Genomic DNA, 17,458 nt, shown 5'->3' on the forward strand with positions numbered 1-17,458 from the left:
TACCCTATTCTATCTCTCCCTATCTCCCTCTCTCAATATATTCCTCTCTCATCCCTCAATTTGATTTTATTTCTTTTAGATATCTTCCCTTCATCTTCAACTCACCCTGTGCCCCCCCTTCACTCTCTCTCTCTCTCTCTCTCTCTCTCTCTCTCTCTTTTTCTCTCTCTCTCTGCATATATATATATATATATGTACACACACACATATACATACATATACACTCACATATACATATATATACATAAACATATATATATATATGTATATATATATATATGCATATTCCTTTCAACTACCCTAATACTGAGGTCTCATGAATCATACACATCATCTTTCCATGTAGGAGCGTAAACCAAACAGTTCAACTTTAGTAAGTCCCTTGCAATTTCTTTTTCTTGTTCTTTTTCTTGATTTTTCATGCTTCTCTTGATTCTTGTGTTTGAAAATCAAATTTTCTATTCAGCTCTGGTCTTTTCACTGAGAAAGCTTGAAAGTCCTCTATTTTATTGAAAATCCATATTTTGCCTTGGAGCATGATACTCAGTTTTGCTGGGTAGGTGATTTTTGTTTTTAATCCTAGCTCCACTGAGCTCCGGAATATCATATTCCAAGCCCTTCGATCTCTTAATGTAGAAGCTGCCAGATCTTGGATTATTCTGATTGGGTTTCCACAACACTCAAATTGTTTCTTTATGGCTGCTTGCAGTATTTTCTCCTTGATCTGGGAGCTCCGGAATTTGGTGACATATTCCTAGGAGATTTCTTTTTGGCATCTATTTGAGGAGGCGATCGATGGATTCTTTCAATTTCTATTTTGTCCTGTGGCTCTAGAATATCAGGGCAATTTTCCTTGATAATTTCTTGAAAGATGATATCTAGGCTCTTTTTCTGATCATGGCTTTCAGGTAGTCCAATCATTTTTAAATTATCTCTCCTGGATCTATTTTCCAGGTCAGTGGTTTTTTCAATGAGATATTTCACATTGTCTTCCATTTTTTCATTCCTTTGGTTCTGTTTTATAATATCTTGATTTCTCATAAAGTCACTAGCTTCCACTTGCTCCAATCTCATTTTTAAAGTAGTATTTTCTTCAGTGGTCCGTTGGACCTCCTTTTCCATTTGGCTAATTCTGCCTTTCAAGGCATTCTTCTCCTCATTGGCTTTTTGGAGCTCTTTTGCCATTTGAGTTAGTCTATTTTTGAAGGTGTTGTTTTCTTCAGTGTATTTTTCAGTATTTTTTTGGGTCTCCTTTAGCAAGTCATTGACTTGTTTTTCATGGTTTTCTCGCATCCTTCTCATTTCTCTTCCCAATTTTTCCTCTACTTCTCTAACTTGCTTTTCGAAATCCTTTTTTGAGCTCCTCCATGGCCTGGGACCAGTTCATGTTTTTCTTGGAGGCTTTTGGTGTAGGCTCTTGTGCTTTGTTGACTTCTTTAGGCTGTATGTTTTGGTCGTCTTTGTCACCAAAGAAAGAATCCACAGTCTGAGACTGAATCTGGGTGTGTTTTCACTGCCTGGCCATATTCCCAACCAACTAACTTGACCCTTGAGTTTTTCAGTGGGGTATGACTGCTTGTAGACTAAAGAGTTCTATGTTCCACGGTTGGGGGGGAGGTGCCAGCTCTGCCATACCAGCACTCCTCCTTTCCCAAGAACCCCCAACCCGGACTGGGCTTAGATCTTCAGCAGGTGGTGCACTCCTGCTCTGATCAACCACTTAATTCCTTCCACCAGGTGGGCCTGCAGCCAGAAGCAACTGCAGCTGTAGCTGCCCCACCTCCGCTGCCTGGGGAGTGGGGGCCAAACCACGAACTCCTTTCACTCCTGCAGCTTTTCCACTGTCTTTGGTGTTTGTGGGTTGAGAAGTTTGGTAAGTGCCGTAGCTCACTGATTCAGGGCGCTAGGGCCTGCTCCGCCCTGCTCCTGTTCTGGTTGGTCTGTGCCGCTCATGCCGGGCTCTGCTCTGCTCCCAGCTCCCAGCTTTGTGTGGGATAGACCTCACCCAGAGACCATCCAGGCTGTCCTGGGCTGGAGCCCTGCTTCCCTCTGCTGTTTTGTGGGTTCTGCAGTTCTAGAATTGGTTCAGAGCAATTTTTATAGGCTTTTGGAGGAACTCAGCAGGAAGATCACACTAGTCCCTGCTTTTCAGCTGCCATCATGGCTCTGTCCCTCCGCTGCTTTAACTTTTACTGCAGGCTTGGCTCAGAGACAAGACAACAATGGTGGAAGATCTCAATGTTTGTAACTCAAGTAAACTTCACCTTTTTCTCACTCCTTAAAAACCTTTTTGCACTTAAATGTAAGGGAAAAGATTCCCTCTTAACTTTGGGGAGGGAGTGGGGAATGATAAGTGATCAGCATTGGGAGGAGGTGTTTCAGCAAGAGTGAGCTCCTGGAGTCATTTTACAGTCTCAGGAGTTCTGTCCCAAAATCCAACTAACCAGTTTCCAAACTTTTAATGAATAATCAGTCCGAGAATGTGCTAAAATGTTTCAGCTCTTTTTTTTCTTCAAGTCTAGTTGGCCAGACCAGACAAGGAGAAAAAAAGAGTCTCTGTTTCCCTGACTGCAGCCTTAGAATTCTCTGGCTACCTGTGTTTCAGATTGTACACGGTGTAGACAAAGAGCACATGGTCTCACTCAGCCAAAGAACAGACAACTAACAAAACAAATACAGAACAAATACAGACTGAGCTGAGAGTTTAAACAACAGAGAATTCTAAGCTTTCAGGTGTTGGCTATTGGCACCCCCATTCCTGATTTTTCTGACTCTCCATATTCTATCCCTTAGGAAGGGGGAAAGGGGAGATGGAGGAACACTAGGGCAGGTAAGGGAAGGCTAGGAGTAAGGATAAAATGCATTTATCCTCCCCATAATCAGAGCCTTTAAGGGAAGGAAGCAGGAATAGGGCAGAAGGCAAAAACAGAGCCCTTAAGGGAAAGGGGGAAAGGGGGAGGGAAGGAAGAGAGAAGGCCACGGTAGCAGAACAGAGTTACCTCTCTCCAGATAGACTAGGTACTGGGAGGCAGAGGGGGAGGGGGTAACAACAAAGTGCAGTTTTTCTCCCCTGGATCTGGGCCTCCAAGGGAAGGAAGGACGGGAAGGCATGAGGAATAGGGTGGAGGAGTGGAGGAACAGTTGGACTTCTAATTCCAGTTTTTGACTGATCTGCAGCTAATTTTCTAGATCAATCAGTGTTTCCAGGGATCTATGTGTGTTTGACCACAGATTTGATCCCTGTCCCCAGAGCTAGCTTAAAGGGAATTTTCAGACTTCAACTAATTTTGTGGGAGTCCTTTTTGGAAGCTGGGAAGAGAGACAATTTACCCCCACCTTGTCAAGGCCAAAATTCCAGGAAAAAGTAATCCTATGGCGCCCAAAGCGTTGGCAAGGTCGGGCTGCATTGTCCCATTTCCATCATTTCCACCCAAAATTCATGCACCATAACTGTTAAACCTGAAAGTTTGGTTGAAGAAGGTAAACAAGCTAGGTGATAGAAAAATCCATGTTCTTTATTATTTTCCCTTAAAGCAGAGCTAGGCTAGCTTACTTGTATGTACAAGGAGTCAGAGCTTAAGCTCTGGCTGTCTGAACAAAGGAATGAGAAAACTTATATATGTTGTTTTAGCAGATCCAGCAAGCCTGTATTACCTCATGTTTATGACCCCCAAGGAAGTTTAACCATGATACAAGAAGAGGATTTTCCTTAATGGAATAGAGTTGTAAAGAATGTTGACAAAGGTCAGTTAATATTAAGCGAGGTAGTTTTCTTGGGGTTAGGGTCTCATCCTTTAATGGCTAACAAGGGTAAGAATACCCTTAGGTCAGTCTAATCTGGTCTTCTTGACAGTGGTTAGGGTATTTCCTGAGCAAACGTTTAGAGAGAACAAAGAAGCCAGGTCCTGGATCTTCATCCAGTTACTCATGAATTCAGGCTCTGGGTCTAGTTGAAATTAAAAATGATATAAAATAGTATAAAATGTTCCACACATTTCATACTGTTCTTTCTTTATACTCCCCTACAGGCTGACTTCTGACACTCTCAAGATGTGCTGGAGCTGGTTTGAAAATATAGGATTATTAAATTTTCATTACGTTCATTTAAACTTGCAAAATTTGCAAATGCCACAAATTGGGCATTTATAAAAAAAAATATTGTCTAGAGTCCAAAGGTGTTAAACTTGGGCCCAAGACAGGATAAAAAACTCTCCCCCATCCAAAATGTATGTGGCCAGGCTCAAATGAAAACGTATTTGGGAAATACTTAAGAAAATGAAATAAAAATATAATAAAAAAACGGATGATGTCAGTTTGTTTTTTTCTAAGTAAACATACTGCACAAAGGGATGTTTTGTATTTGAGTTTGACACCAGACCCCAGACTTAAGAAAGTGATGGAGAACATGTTATTCAGATTAAAATAAATCAGATTGAAATTAAAAATATGTCATTCATGCATTTTTTTCAGAAATCTGGTTTTTAAACATTTACTACCACACCTCATATCGTCTGTTCCCCTCTCCTACTCATGTGTACACCTCTTACAATGAATTTTAGGTCCTAGTCAGTAATATGAAAGGCGTTGAAGAGTGAAGGTGGGAAGAGAGACTTTTTTCCAAGTTATTGCCTCCAGTTGTCTAGCCTGCCTCTTGACATATCTTCTTCTATAGACTTGGCCAGCTGGGTTGTGTCTTCGTACCTTGGTACTTTATGCTATTTTTCTGAGTTCAAGTATAAACACAAATCACATAACTCAGAAATAGAAGCAACAATGGGAACATTTATGAGTTTATTTAATACAGAAGCATCTGATTTCTCTCCTAGAAAACTCTCCTCATTCACTTCCTCCTTCTCTACCACTTTTATTGGTGGATCTTATTTTATTCTCTCTACACTGAAATCTATGGTTCCCTCAAGTTCTTTCTGTGATCCACTTTTCTTCCCCTTTTCCATTCCCTCATGTGGAAATCTTAATCTCTTCTAGAAGTTTGATTTTCATTTTTTGGCTGATGACTCCCAAATTTATACATATAGTTCTGACCTTACTCTGGAGTTCTAGTCTAATTATGCCAAAATGCAACAGTGTGCCCCATTATAAGGCCTGTTATTAAGTGAAAGATCTTTCCCACCCATTGAATAGGCCTCAGGTGGGGCCAACAAAAGGCCTGATTAGAGTCAGACCCACACCTTTGTGATGCCAATCAGAGATTAAAGAGTTTTCCCACCCACTCAATAGACCTCAGGTGGGAGGTCTGATTAGAGGCAGGCTTATACCCTTTCCCTAATTGGATGTGAGGCCCTGGGCCCTTTCGCTAGTTAGGCTGACAGAGGTGTGAAGCCTTCAGGGCCCTAAGGGGAATTGCTAAAACCAGAGTCAATGGTATGTGCACGGAATTCTAATCAATCAGATTGCCTGCTAGGAGTATGTGAAAAGAGAGCCCAGAACTGAGAGTGTAGAACAAGGGACTTGAGGAGATCAAGAAGCAGAATCTGCAGAGAGCTACAGGAATTGGAATTCACCCAAGGAGAAGGAGCAGGAACTTGGAGTGTACAGAGTTTCCAAAGACAGTGCTGAGCAGAGAATTAGGATTCCTGAATGATTGTTTACAGGAAGACCCAGCAAGGAGGGTGCTGGGAGAGGGGGAAGGTTATAGGATGGCTTGGCTCTTTGCTATAATATTGTGTTATAATTTCCTTATTACTACATTGAGGTAGGCTTACTGGCTTTGGAATATTATTGCTGCTATATGGAATTGGAATTACTGGTTTTGGGATTGGATTCTGTCATGTTTAAATAAATGTTACACCTCCTTTGCCTTCTACCTAGAGAATTTCTTATACTTCGTGATTCTGAACCATTGGGGCATGTTCATGGTCATCCTCAAGGTCATGAATCTTGCCTTACTGATATAACCATTGACTCATTATACCTTTGGTCAGGAAAGCCTATGTGTAAAATCAATATTACTATACTGAACTGTGTTGGTGTCCTGTTTAGCTTCCTATACTTGCTGATCAATCTCAGACTCAAGATACTTTGACGAAACATGTAGTACCTGCTTTGAGGAGACTACTATCTAAGCTCCTACTTGCACTGATGACTCCAGTTCAAAGAGCATGGGTACCATATTACCTTAGGGCTCTTGGGGTAGCACTGAAGAGTTGGAAGTATGCTTTTTTAATGCTATATAGCTTGCAAGCCTCCATTGGTATTCTTGCCACCATGATTATGGGTTCATTCTCAGCCAGACTTTATTAGGTCTTAGAAAAGGTTATCATTCTAGTATTATAATGCTAAAGTGGTTTGTTAAGACTAATTCATATAAAACACCCCCCCAGAAAAGTATGAGATGTATTCTTCCTCAAGCACATGCAGAGTCTAAGGGAGAATGGGACCAAGCTTAGAGATCACATATGACAGAGGAGTAAGTTTCTGGAAATCTTTCTGTTGGCCCTGGGAAGAAGGTTCAACTCATTCAGGTGCTTTAAGTCATACTTGACTCTACTGTTTCTCTCACCCCTCATATGTAATCAGTTGTGGATTCTACCTTCACATCACTTTACCTGTCCCCTTCTTTCCACTTATATGGTCTCTGCCCTTGTTCAGGCTTTTGCCATATCTACATGACAATAAACTCCTTTATTTGGAATTCAAAGCCTTTAGATTCCTTCCTAACTGTGCAGGTAAACTAGAAAGGATGCACATTATTCTCTTTTATGCAATCTATGTTTCAGCCTAACTGGCCCTCCTGTTCCTTTCCATATGTTACATGGGTCAATATTTTGTTTACTTTACTGTACTTATTGGTCATCAGAAATGGTTATATTGTGTGGGAGTGGTATTGGGAAATGCCAGTGATCTTTTTTCTAAGAATCAGTAAATCACATTTAAGGGGGAAAAGAAGAAATATCTACAGGTAGTGGAGCTACTTAACCTGGGAAAGGTGGTTCTAAACAATGCAGCTTTCATTGCAGGAAAATCATGCACATCTAGAGACTAGAAAATTATTGTTTCCATTGCCTAAGAAGGTTGGAATAATAAATTTAAACTTAACAGTTAAGATTGTAAGCCAAGTATCTAAAGTTTCTTTTTTGAAATGCTGGCTTGGAATTGAGGACCTTGATAGTAAGCTATATATGAAGGAAAGCGAGAAATGTAGAGGTGAATTTGATTCAGATTTAATATTGCTTGAGATCAAAGGGAAGAATTAGGATAAATGCTCTGTATTCTCTGTCAAGAAGGAACTATATTCTAGTAGTCAAAGGCTACTAAGCCAATCATTTCCTAAGAAAACTTAATAATTACAGAACAAAGATTTTTCTAGGAGCAAAACATTATAGTCTCTCATGAAATCATAAAAGAAGTAGAGGAGACAGTTGGGGAAGGGAATACTTACCTGGAAATAACAGGAGGGAATGGTAGAATGGGCTTTTGTAAGTGTCAGCTGAGATCAGGCAAAAATAACAAGAACAAATATGGCAAAAGAGAGGAGGGAGCCTCAAAAAAGGTGGAACTGATACTCCACAAATGTATAAAAGGAAGTCATCTCAATTGGAAACTGTGTAAAAAGAAGACAGAAAAAAAAGAAACAAAAATCATTTAGGTAACCATTAGAAGAATCAATTTATTATTATAGATTTTAGGCCTGGACAGCAAGAAATATTTATGTTGCTATGGTAATTTTAAAATCCTATCTGGAGTTTCTTATTTCATTTTATTCTTGTCTTTTTCCTAGATCCACAAATTCAGGAGGCACTTTGGTGACATGGAAAGAATGCCATGCATTTAGTCAGAAAGTCTTGACTCATGTCTCCTATGTGCCACCCACCACCTGCGGGATCTTGGGAAATGATTTAATCATTTTGGCCTTCAATTTCTCATCTGTTAAAGGATGGGATTGTAATGGATCTGGCCTCTGAGGTCCCATTTAATCTTGATCTATGATTCTTCATTTTGTTTCTATTTCCTCAATATCGTTTGTATACATCCCCTTACTTAGCTGCCACCCTGGTACAGACTCTCATCATTTCATACCTGGACTATAACATTACCCTTTAATTAGTCTTCCTCTTGTCTCCCACCACTCTAATACTCTAATCTATCATCCATCATGCTGCCAAAGTTATTTTCCTAAAGCTCAAATCTGATTAGGTCATTCCCTTACCTTATGAACTCTAGTGATTGCTATTTCCTCTAGCTAACTCCAAGCCAATCTTTCTAGGACATTATAAGTAAGACAGAGAAGTTTGAATTTAATCCTAGTGGCAAAAAGAAGGCAGTAAACATTTTTGAGTAGAGAATTGAAATGATCAAACCTGTGACTTAAGATTATGGTGGTACCTATGTTCTATGGTCAAAGAATTCATCAGTTGCCAACCCTATTGTGTGAACCTTTCCATGCTTAGTTGGACTGGAATCAGTGATAGTCAAGCCATTATATTTAGATTTTAACTTAATAGCCCTGATGTGCTATTTTAGGAAGTGGGAATCATTTAATCATTTAAATACATCATTTAGGGGCAGCTAGGTGGCAGTGAGTAGAACACCAGCCATGAAGTCAGGAGGACCTGAGTTCAAATTCAGCCTTAGACACTTGACACACTTGCTAGGTGTGTGACATTGGGCAAGTCACTTAACCCCATTGCCCTGCCTTCCCCTCTCAAAAGACAAACAAAAAAATAAGTACATGATATGTCTTATATCCTATTAAAATGTAAACTCCCTGAAAGTAAGAACTGTCCCTTTTGCATTTGTATCTATTAATGCTTTGCATAAAGTCTTGAATATAGTAACTGCTTAATAAATTCCTTTTCTTTTATTCATACATGTATACATATATTCATGTATGCATACATAGCTAAGATGTTGCCTTAGGCTGAATAAATTATGGCATATTAATGATGTAGAATTTAATGGTTACATTAAAATCATTCATATGAACTATTGAAAAACATATCAGTATGAAATGGCACAGAGTAAAATCAGTATAGCCAGAGCTATGTATATTGGGCAGGAAAGGAAAGAAGACAGGAGAGAGGAAGATATGAGACAGAGGAGGAAAGAAGGAAGGAAGGAAGGAAAGAAGGAAAGAAAGAAGAGAGGAAAGAAAGAAGGGAGGGAGGGAGAGAGAGATGGAAGGAGGGAGGGAGAAAGAAAGAAACATTCTGGAAGTGCTGGAAGGGGTTATGGGGGAAAAACATTGTCTTTACTTGTTTGTTGTTTATTATTTCATTAATTTCTGCCCTAGGTTTAAAGTTTGATTTTAAGCCTTGTTCATATGTTTGCTTCTTTTGTTAACTATTAATATTTTTTAAAGTAGGGTCAATGTGGTGAAAAGATACTGTCTTTATTAAAGATCTAAATGGAGGGCAATTTATGAGTATAAAAATCACCTACATTACAACTTTTTTTGTTTTTCACTTTTATAAGATTTTCAGTTCCAAATATTTCTGTCTCTCCCTCCCTCTCCTTTCCCCACTTCCCCTGTCCTCGAAGCCAGTAAGTGACCTCACATAGGCTATACATGTACAATCATATTAAACATATTTCCACATTAATTATGTTGTGAAAGAATAATCAAACCAGAAGAGGAAAACCACAAGACAGAAAAAGCAAATAAAAGGGGAGAGAGAGAGAGAGAGAGAGAGAGAGAGAGAGAGAGATTATAGTATGCTTCAAACTGCATTCAACTCTATAGTCCTTTCGTTGGATGTGGATAGCATTTTTGTCATAAGCCTTTTGGAATCATCTTATATCGTACTGCTGAGAAGAGCTAAGTCTATCAAAGTTAGCCATTGCACAATATTGCTATTAATGTGTACCCTCCTGGTTCTGCTCACTTCACTCAGCATCAGTTCAGGTAGTTCTTTCCAGTTTTTTTCTAAAGTATTCTGGCTCATCATTTCTTATGGAACAATAGTATTCCATTACATTCATATATTGGGACTTGTTCAGCCATTCCCCAAATGATGGGCATCCTCTCAATTTCCAATTCTTTGCTACCACAAAAAGGGCTGCTATAAATATTTTTGTACATGTGGGTCCTTTTGTTGGATCAAGGGCATGCATAATTTTATTGCCCTTTGTACATAGGACCAAATTTCTCTCCAGAATGGTTGGATCAGTTCACAACTTCACCAACAATGCATTAATATTCCAATTTCCCACACCTTCTCCAACAGTTATAATTTTTCTTTTTTGTCATATTAGCCAATGTGAGAAGTTTGATATGGTACTTCAGAGTTGTTTTAATTCATTACAGTTTTTAACACTGAAATTTGTGACTGTTTATTTGAACCCCATTAACCTCGATTCTAATATCATAGACATGCAAGGTACAGTTATTGTTTATGTGTACAAACTAATAACTGGAGGAGGAAGTAATACAAGTTCTATCCATGCAATTACAGGAGAGTTCTAAGTATTCTACAGAAAGCCAATCATAATTTTGGGGTTTAGAGCATTAGATCTAGATTCAGTCTTGGGCAAAAATAAGAAGTCAGTTCCTCGCCTTCTGTTATTTCCTTTTCCTCTTACCGACACCAACCATCCTTTTTAAAAGCCTTTATTCAACCATTGATTCTATATCCCAGTCTTAGAGTTCATCGAAGTTTGTGATATGACCACATTTTAAAAGAATGGTTAGATTCTTGAAGATAATATAGCTTTCTGTTTCCAAAGGAATGTGTTCCAAAGTGGAATGGCAGTCTGTAGGAAAGACTTCTTGGATGGAGTATAATACTCAGAGATCTCCAAAATCAGATATTTCACTTATTCATAAGATCATATTGTTAACATCCCAGAGATACTCAGTAATATGCAAGATGCTTAAGAAAACTTCTTGAATCTTCCTTTTTGTCTCTGTATCCCACATTATTAACCCAAGTCTTACACTGAGTATGTACTTTATAAATTTTTGTGGAACAGATTTGATTCATTCAATTAGTTATTGTAGAGAAATTTCTAGATATGAAACATTATATAAATATGAATGATTCAGCTGTAGCCTTCAATGAGCTTACAGACCATTAAGAGTGAACTTTGATGGGGTGAAGTCAAGATGGTGCCTGGAAAGCAGGGACTTGCATGAGCTCCCCACCAAGTCCCTCCAAAAACCTATAAAAATGGCTCTGAATAAATTCTAGAACTGCAGAACCCACAAAATAGCAGAGGGAAGCAGGGATCCAGCCCAGAACAGCCTGGATGGTTGCTGGGTGAGGTCTAATGCACATGGACCTGGGATCGGAGGGGAGCAGAGCCCAGTGTGGGTGGCAGCAAGACAAACCAGACCAGGAGCCAGGCAGAACAGGCCCTAGCACCCTGAATCAGTGAGCTGTGGCAGTTACCAGACTTCTCAACCCACAAACACCAAAGACAACAAAGAAGGTTAGTGGGAAAAGCTTCAGGGGACAGAATGGAAGGAGTTCACAGTTGGGCCTCTGCACGGGTGGTACAGCTACAGAACTACAGCTGCAGTTGTTTCTGGCCCCAGGCCCACCTGGTGGGAGGAATTAAGAGGAAGATCACAGCAGAAGTAGAGAGCCTGCTTAAAATCTGAGTTAGGTCCAGGTTCGTGGTTCTTGGGGGAGGAGGAGTGCTGGTGTGGCAGAGATGGCTGTATAGAAAAAGCTCTGAAAACAACCGTGCATCCCCTGAAGCTTGGAAAAAAGTACTCTTTACTCTACAAACCCTCACACCCTGATGAAAAACTCAAGGGTCAAGTAAGTTGCCTGGGAACATAGCCAGGCAGCAAAAACGGACTCTGATTCAGTCTCAGATTTTGGAATGTTTCTTTGGTGACAAAGAAGACCAAAACATACAGCTGGAAGAAGTCAAAAAAGAGCCTAGAACAAAAGCCTCCGAGAAAAACACAAACCGGTCTCACGCCATGGAAGAGCTCAAAAAGGACTTGGAAAAGCAAATTAGAGGAGTAGAGGAAAAATTGGGAAGAGAAATGAGAAGGATGCGAGAAAACCATGAAAAACAAGTCAATGACTTGCTAAAGGAGACCCAAAAAATGCTTAAAAATATACTGAAGAAAACAACACCTTAATAAATAGACTAACTCAAATGGCAAAAGTGCTCCAAAAAGCCAATGAGGACAAGAATGCCTTCAAAGGCCAAATTAGTCAAATGGAAAAGGAGGTCCAAAAGACCACTGAAGAAAATACTACCTTAAAAATTAGATTGGAGAAAGTGGAAGCTAGTGACTTGATGAGAAATCAAGATATTGTAAAACAGAACCAAAGGAATGAAAAATGGAAGACAACGTAAAGTATCTCCTTCGAAAAACCACTGACCTGGAAAATAGATCCAGGAGAGATAATTTAAAAATGATTGGACTACCTGAAAGCCATGATCAAAAAAAGAGCCTAGATATCATCTTTCAAGAAATTATCATGGAGAACTGCCCTGATATTCCAGAGCTAGACGGTAAAGTAGAAATTGAAAGAATCCACAGATCACCTCCTTAAAAAGATCCCAAAAAGAAAACTCCTAAGAATATTGTCGCCAAATTCCAGAGCTCCCAGATCAAGGAGAAAATACTGCAAGCAGACACAAAGAAATAATTTGAGTACTGTGGAAACACAGTCAGAATAACCCAAGATCTAGCAGCTTCTACATTAAGGGATCAAAGGGCTTGGAATACGATATTCTGGAGGTCAATGGAGCTAAGATTAAAACCAAGAATCACCTACCCAGAAAAACTGAGCATCATGCTCCAAGGCAAAATATGAATTTTCAATAAAATAGAGGACTTCCAAGCTTTCTCAGTGAGAAGAACAGATCTGAAAAAAAATTTGATTTTCAAACACAGGAATCAAGAGAAGCATGAAAAGGTAAATAACAAAGAGAAATCACAAAGGACTTATTAAAGTTGAACTGTTTTGTTTACATTCCTACATGGAAAGATGATGTGTATGATTCATGAGACCTCAGTATTAGGGTAGCTGAAGGGAATATACATATATATATATGTAGATATATATATATATATATATATATATACACATATATATACACACATATGTATGTGTATATATGTGTGTGCATATATATAAGTGTATGTACATACATATACATACATATACATATATATATATATATATATATATATATATATATATATATATATATATATATATATATATATATATATATATATATATATATATAGACAGAGGGCACAGAGCGAGTTGAATAAAAAATGATGATATCTGAAAAAATAAAATCAAATTAAGGGATGAGAGAAGAATATATTTAGAGAGGGAGAAAGGGAGAGATAGAATAGGGTAAATTATCTCATATAAAAGTGGCAAGAAAAAGCAGTTCTGTAGGAAGGGAAGAGGGGCCAGGTGAGGGGGAATGAGTGAATCTTGCTCTCGTTGGATTTGACCTCAGGAAGGAATAACATACACACTCAATTGGGTATCTTACCCCACAGGAAAGAAGGAAGAAGAAGATAAAAAATTGGGCATGATAGAAGGGAGGGCAGATAGGGAGAGGAGGTAGTAAAAAATAAACACTTTCGAAAAGGGACAGGGTCAAGGGAGAAAATTGAATAAAGGGCAATAGGTTAGGAAGAGCCAAAATATAGTTAGTTTTTCACAACATGAGTATTGTGGAAGGGTTTTACATAATGATACACAGGTGGCCTATGATGAATTGCTTGCCTTCTTAGGGAGGGTGGTTGGGGAGGCAAGAGGGAAGAGAATTTGGTAATCAGGGTTTTAAAAACAGATGTTCAAAAAAAAAGTTTTTGCATGCAACTAGGAAATACGATACGCAGGCAATGGGGAATAGAAATTTATCTCACTCTACAAGAAAGCAAGGGAAAAGGGGATGGGAGGGGTGTGTGGTGACATAAGGGAAGGCTGACTGAGGAATGCAGGAACCAGAATATATGCCATCTTGGAGTGGGCGGGAAGGTAGAAATGGGGAGAAAATTCGTAATTCAAACTCTTATGAAAATCAATGGTAAAAACTAAATATATTAAATAAATTTAAAAAATGAAAAGAAAACAGAGTGAACTTTGATTTTTCTGAGCAACAGCTACTCAAATCAATTTATCTTAACAAGTGATATTCACAGTAACGCTTTGAATAGATAAATCCCATATTTTATAACTCCAATTTTGAACACAGATCTACTCACATATTCTGGCAGGTAAATATATTATTTGCATAGATTGGTATGTATGTTAACTCAGTGGATCCCAGTTTCATATTCATTACAACTTTGGCTGAGAGTTTAATAATCATGTAGCCCTGGTAACTATATAGTGGTGGAATCAGAACCCACCTCTTCTTAATTCCAAGTCCAGGACCATACCCACCCTGGAATGATAATCAGGAACAAAAACCAAAATACAATTGTTTTTTTCTTCATTATCAAATGGAAGATAGAGCTACAAGTAGTGGGTGACATAATATAAAAGCATCTCATCATCATCACAACTAATTCATCTTGTACATGGCTAAGGCACATCATATGCTAATGATAGTTTTGGGCAGAACACATGTAATACATCAAGTGCTGGACTTGGAGTCAGGCTAAAGTAGGGTTGGATGCTGTCTCTGACATTTCCTATCTGTGTGACCTTGCAATTCTCATAGCTTCACTGGGCCTCACTTTTCTTATATATAAAATGAAAGGGCTGGGTTTTGATGACATTCTAACATCATAGATTCACAGCTAAAGGGGACACGTGTTCTTAAGATCATGATAAGATGATAGCCTATGATAGTCGTTATCACTGCTATAGCTTCTCAAGAATTGACAGCAGAAAAAATTATCCAACATTCTTTCTCCTCTGTCACACTAAGAAAATAAATACAAAAATAAATAATAATAATAATAATAATAGCTGACATTTACAGAGCACATTTAAATTTAGAAAATTTGACAATACATATTTCTAATCTCCATTTTACAGTTAAAAAATTGAGGCTCAGAGAAGTAAAATGACTTGCTTGAGCTCAATTTGCTTATGAGTGTCAGAGGTGGAATCAGAACCCATTCCTGCTTAATTGCAAGTCCAGGACTACCCACACTGGACTGAGAATCAGGAAGCCAAAGCTCTATTCAGTCGTCCCTAGGGCACTAACATTCTTTGATTTATTGAAGAAATTGACTGATCTATACCTCAGTTTTTTTATATGTAAAATTAAAGTATTTCACTAATTGATCTCTAAGGCTGTTTTCCTATTCTAACATTCTATTTTATGTTACTCTTGTAAAAAAAAACTATGCTTATGACTGTGTCTGTATAAGGCTATTTGATCTTTTTTTAAATCAAAGACATTAGTGAAGCAATCATAGAAATTGGAATTTTTTTTTCTTTTTCATTGCCAAATTGTTTTGAAGGTCCTATATGAAAAAAATTAGGACTTAGAGTACCTAAGTAGAAGTTCCATCTCTTACACTAGCTAGTCATGTGGTATTCAGTAAATTATTTAAGTTTTTTGCTCTGATGCTTCTTCATCTTTAAAATGGGGATGATAATACCTTAAATACTTGATAATACCTTAAATACCTGCCTCACAGGGTTCCAGTGAAGATCAAATGAGATTATTTATATAAAGCGTCATACTTATTAAAGCCCTGTATGTTTTCTTTGTTTCTTTGACCCAGCCTTGAGATTTCATTGATAAATATAACTTTTTGTGAGGAAACTTCATCTATCAATATAAATCTACAACTGCCCTGCAACTTGGAATCTTAGAGTTGAATGAGGTACTTAGAGTTTAATTGACTTGTCCAAAGTCACATAGGCAGTATACTTGAGTGCAGATCTTACTGATTGTAAAAGTAGTTCATAATCTACTACATGACACATCTCTAAATGTAAACCATCATAATCATTACACAGTCTAAGTAACAGTGAACTCATGCTTTACAAAAATCTACTTGAAAAACTGATATTTTTTGGAGATGATACAGTATGAACAGTTGCTTTAGCTTTTGACCACTTACAAGGATGTTTCTAAAGCAGAATGTATCTCAAATTTCATTATATCAATAAAATGTTAAATAATACAATCAAATCAGATTAAATAGAAATAATCTGTGAATAGATAAAAGTTATTCTAAGCTAGAGTGGAAACAGGGGCATATTCATCAAGAAAGTCACCTGAGAATTGATGAAAAGTTATATGCCGGGTCTTTAGTTTTTTCATGGCTCTATTCATGTCCTCATTTCTCAAAGTATAGATTATAGAGTTTAAGAGAGGGGTAAAAATAGTATAAAACACAGACAGGACTTTATCCACAGAGAATCTACTGAAGGGCCACACATAAATGAAGATCCATGGACCAAAGAAGAGTGTTACTACCATGATGTGGGCAGAACAAGTGGAAAGAGACTTGGATGCACTCCCCTTTGAATGCTGCCAGGCAGTAACAAGGATGACTATGTAAAAGATCATGAGAAATAGGAAGCAGCTCATAGACAGGAACCCAATGTCAGCATTATCAATATCCCCAGGACCTAGGTGTCCATACAAGCAAGCTTGATTACCAGAGGAAGGTCACAAAAGAAGCTGTTCATAGTATTTGGCCCACAATAAGTCAAATTCACTGTAAAGGCTACTTGGCTAACGGAGTGAATAAAACCAATAGCCCAAGAAGTGGTTACCTGTCCAATGCATGTCCTCTAGTTCATGATGGTAACATAATGCAAAGGTTTGCATATGGCTGCATATCTATCATAGGCCATGGAGACCAGCAGTACCATCTCAGTACCAATGAAATGCAGACAGAAAATCTGGGCCATCCATCGCCCAGAAGAAATGAGTTTCTTCTCACTAAGGAAATCCCTGATCAACTTGGGGGTAGCAAATGAGGCTAGCCACATATCTAGGAATGAAAGGTTGCCCAGCAGGAAGTACATGGAGGAAGAATGAAGTCGAGAGTCAGAAATCACTGTGATCACAATGAGGAGGCTGCCCAGCATGGTAGCTGTGTAGATCAGAGAAAAAAATACAAAAAAGAAAGACTGGAGTTGAAGGGAACTGGAGAATATACTCAGCACAAACTCAGACACCATGGAATAATTTTGCTGATCCATTGACTCAGTCATCAGAACTTGTTCTGAATCTGCCTAAAGATAAAAAGAATTTGAAATAGACTGAAAAATAACTGCAGAAGGGAAAAAGGTGGTTATGTTCTCTGTATCCAGATTCCCAACTCCAATAGATGTCACCTTTCTTCAGGTGTTCTTAGAAATAATTCTCCACCATGATGATAATATTCCAGAAACCTTTCCTTTTGCCCACTCCCACTTATATATACCTATATTAATTGTCCTATTGCAGAGTATCATTGAAATAACAATGACTTGGAGTTATAAGACCAGAGTTCCAATAACAGCTCTTGTGTATTATGAGCCACATGAGTGTGGACAAGTCACTGATATTAGTCTTTTCACTTGCAAAGTAAGAATAAAAAAAATCA

The 17,458-nt window shown here is 38.2% G+C and overlaps 1 pseudogene; it reads right to left on the minus strand.

Moving 5' to 3' along the window:
• Positions 1-16,092: 16,092 nt before the first annotated feature.
• LOC118829754 lies at positions 16,093-17,072 on the minus strand (annotated as a pseudogene).
• Positions 17,073-17,458: the final 386 nt, after the last annotated feature.

Source organism: Trichosurus vulpecula, chromosome 8 (assembly GCF_011100635.1).
Source record: "Trichosurus vulpecula isolate mTriVul1 chromosome 8, mTriVul1.pri, whole genome shotgun sequence".
In the NCBI taxonomy this organism is placed as follows: domain Eukaryota; kingdom Metazoa; phylum Chordata; class Mammalia; order Diprotodontia; family Phalangeridae; genus Trichosurus; species Trichosurus vulpecula.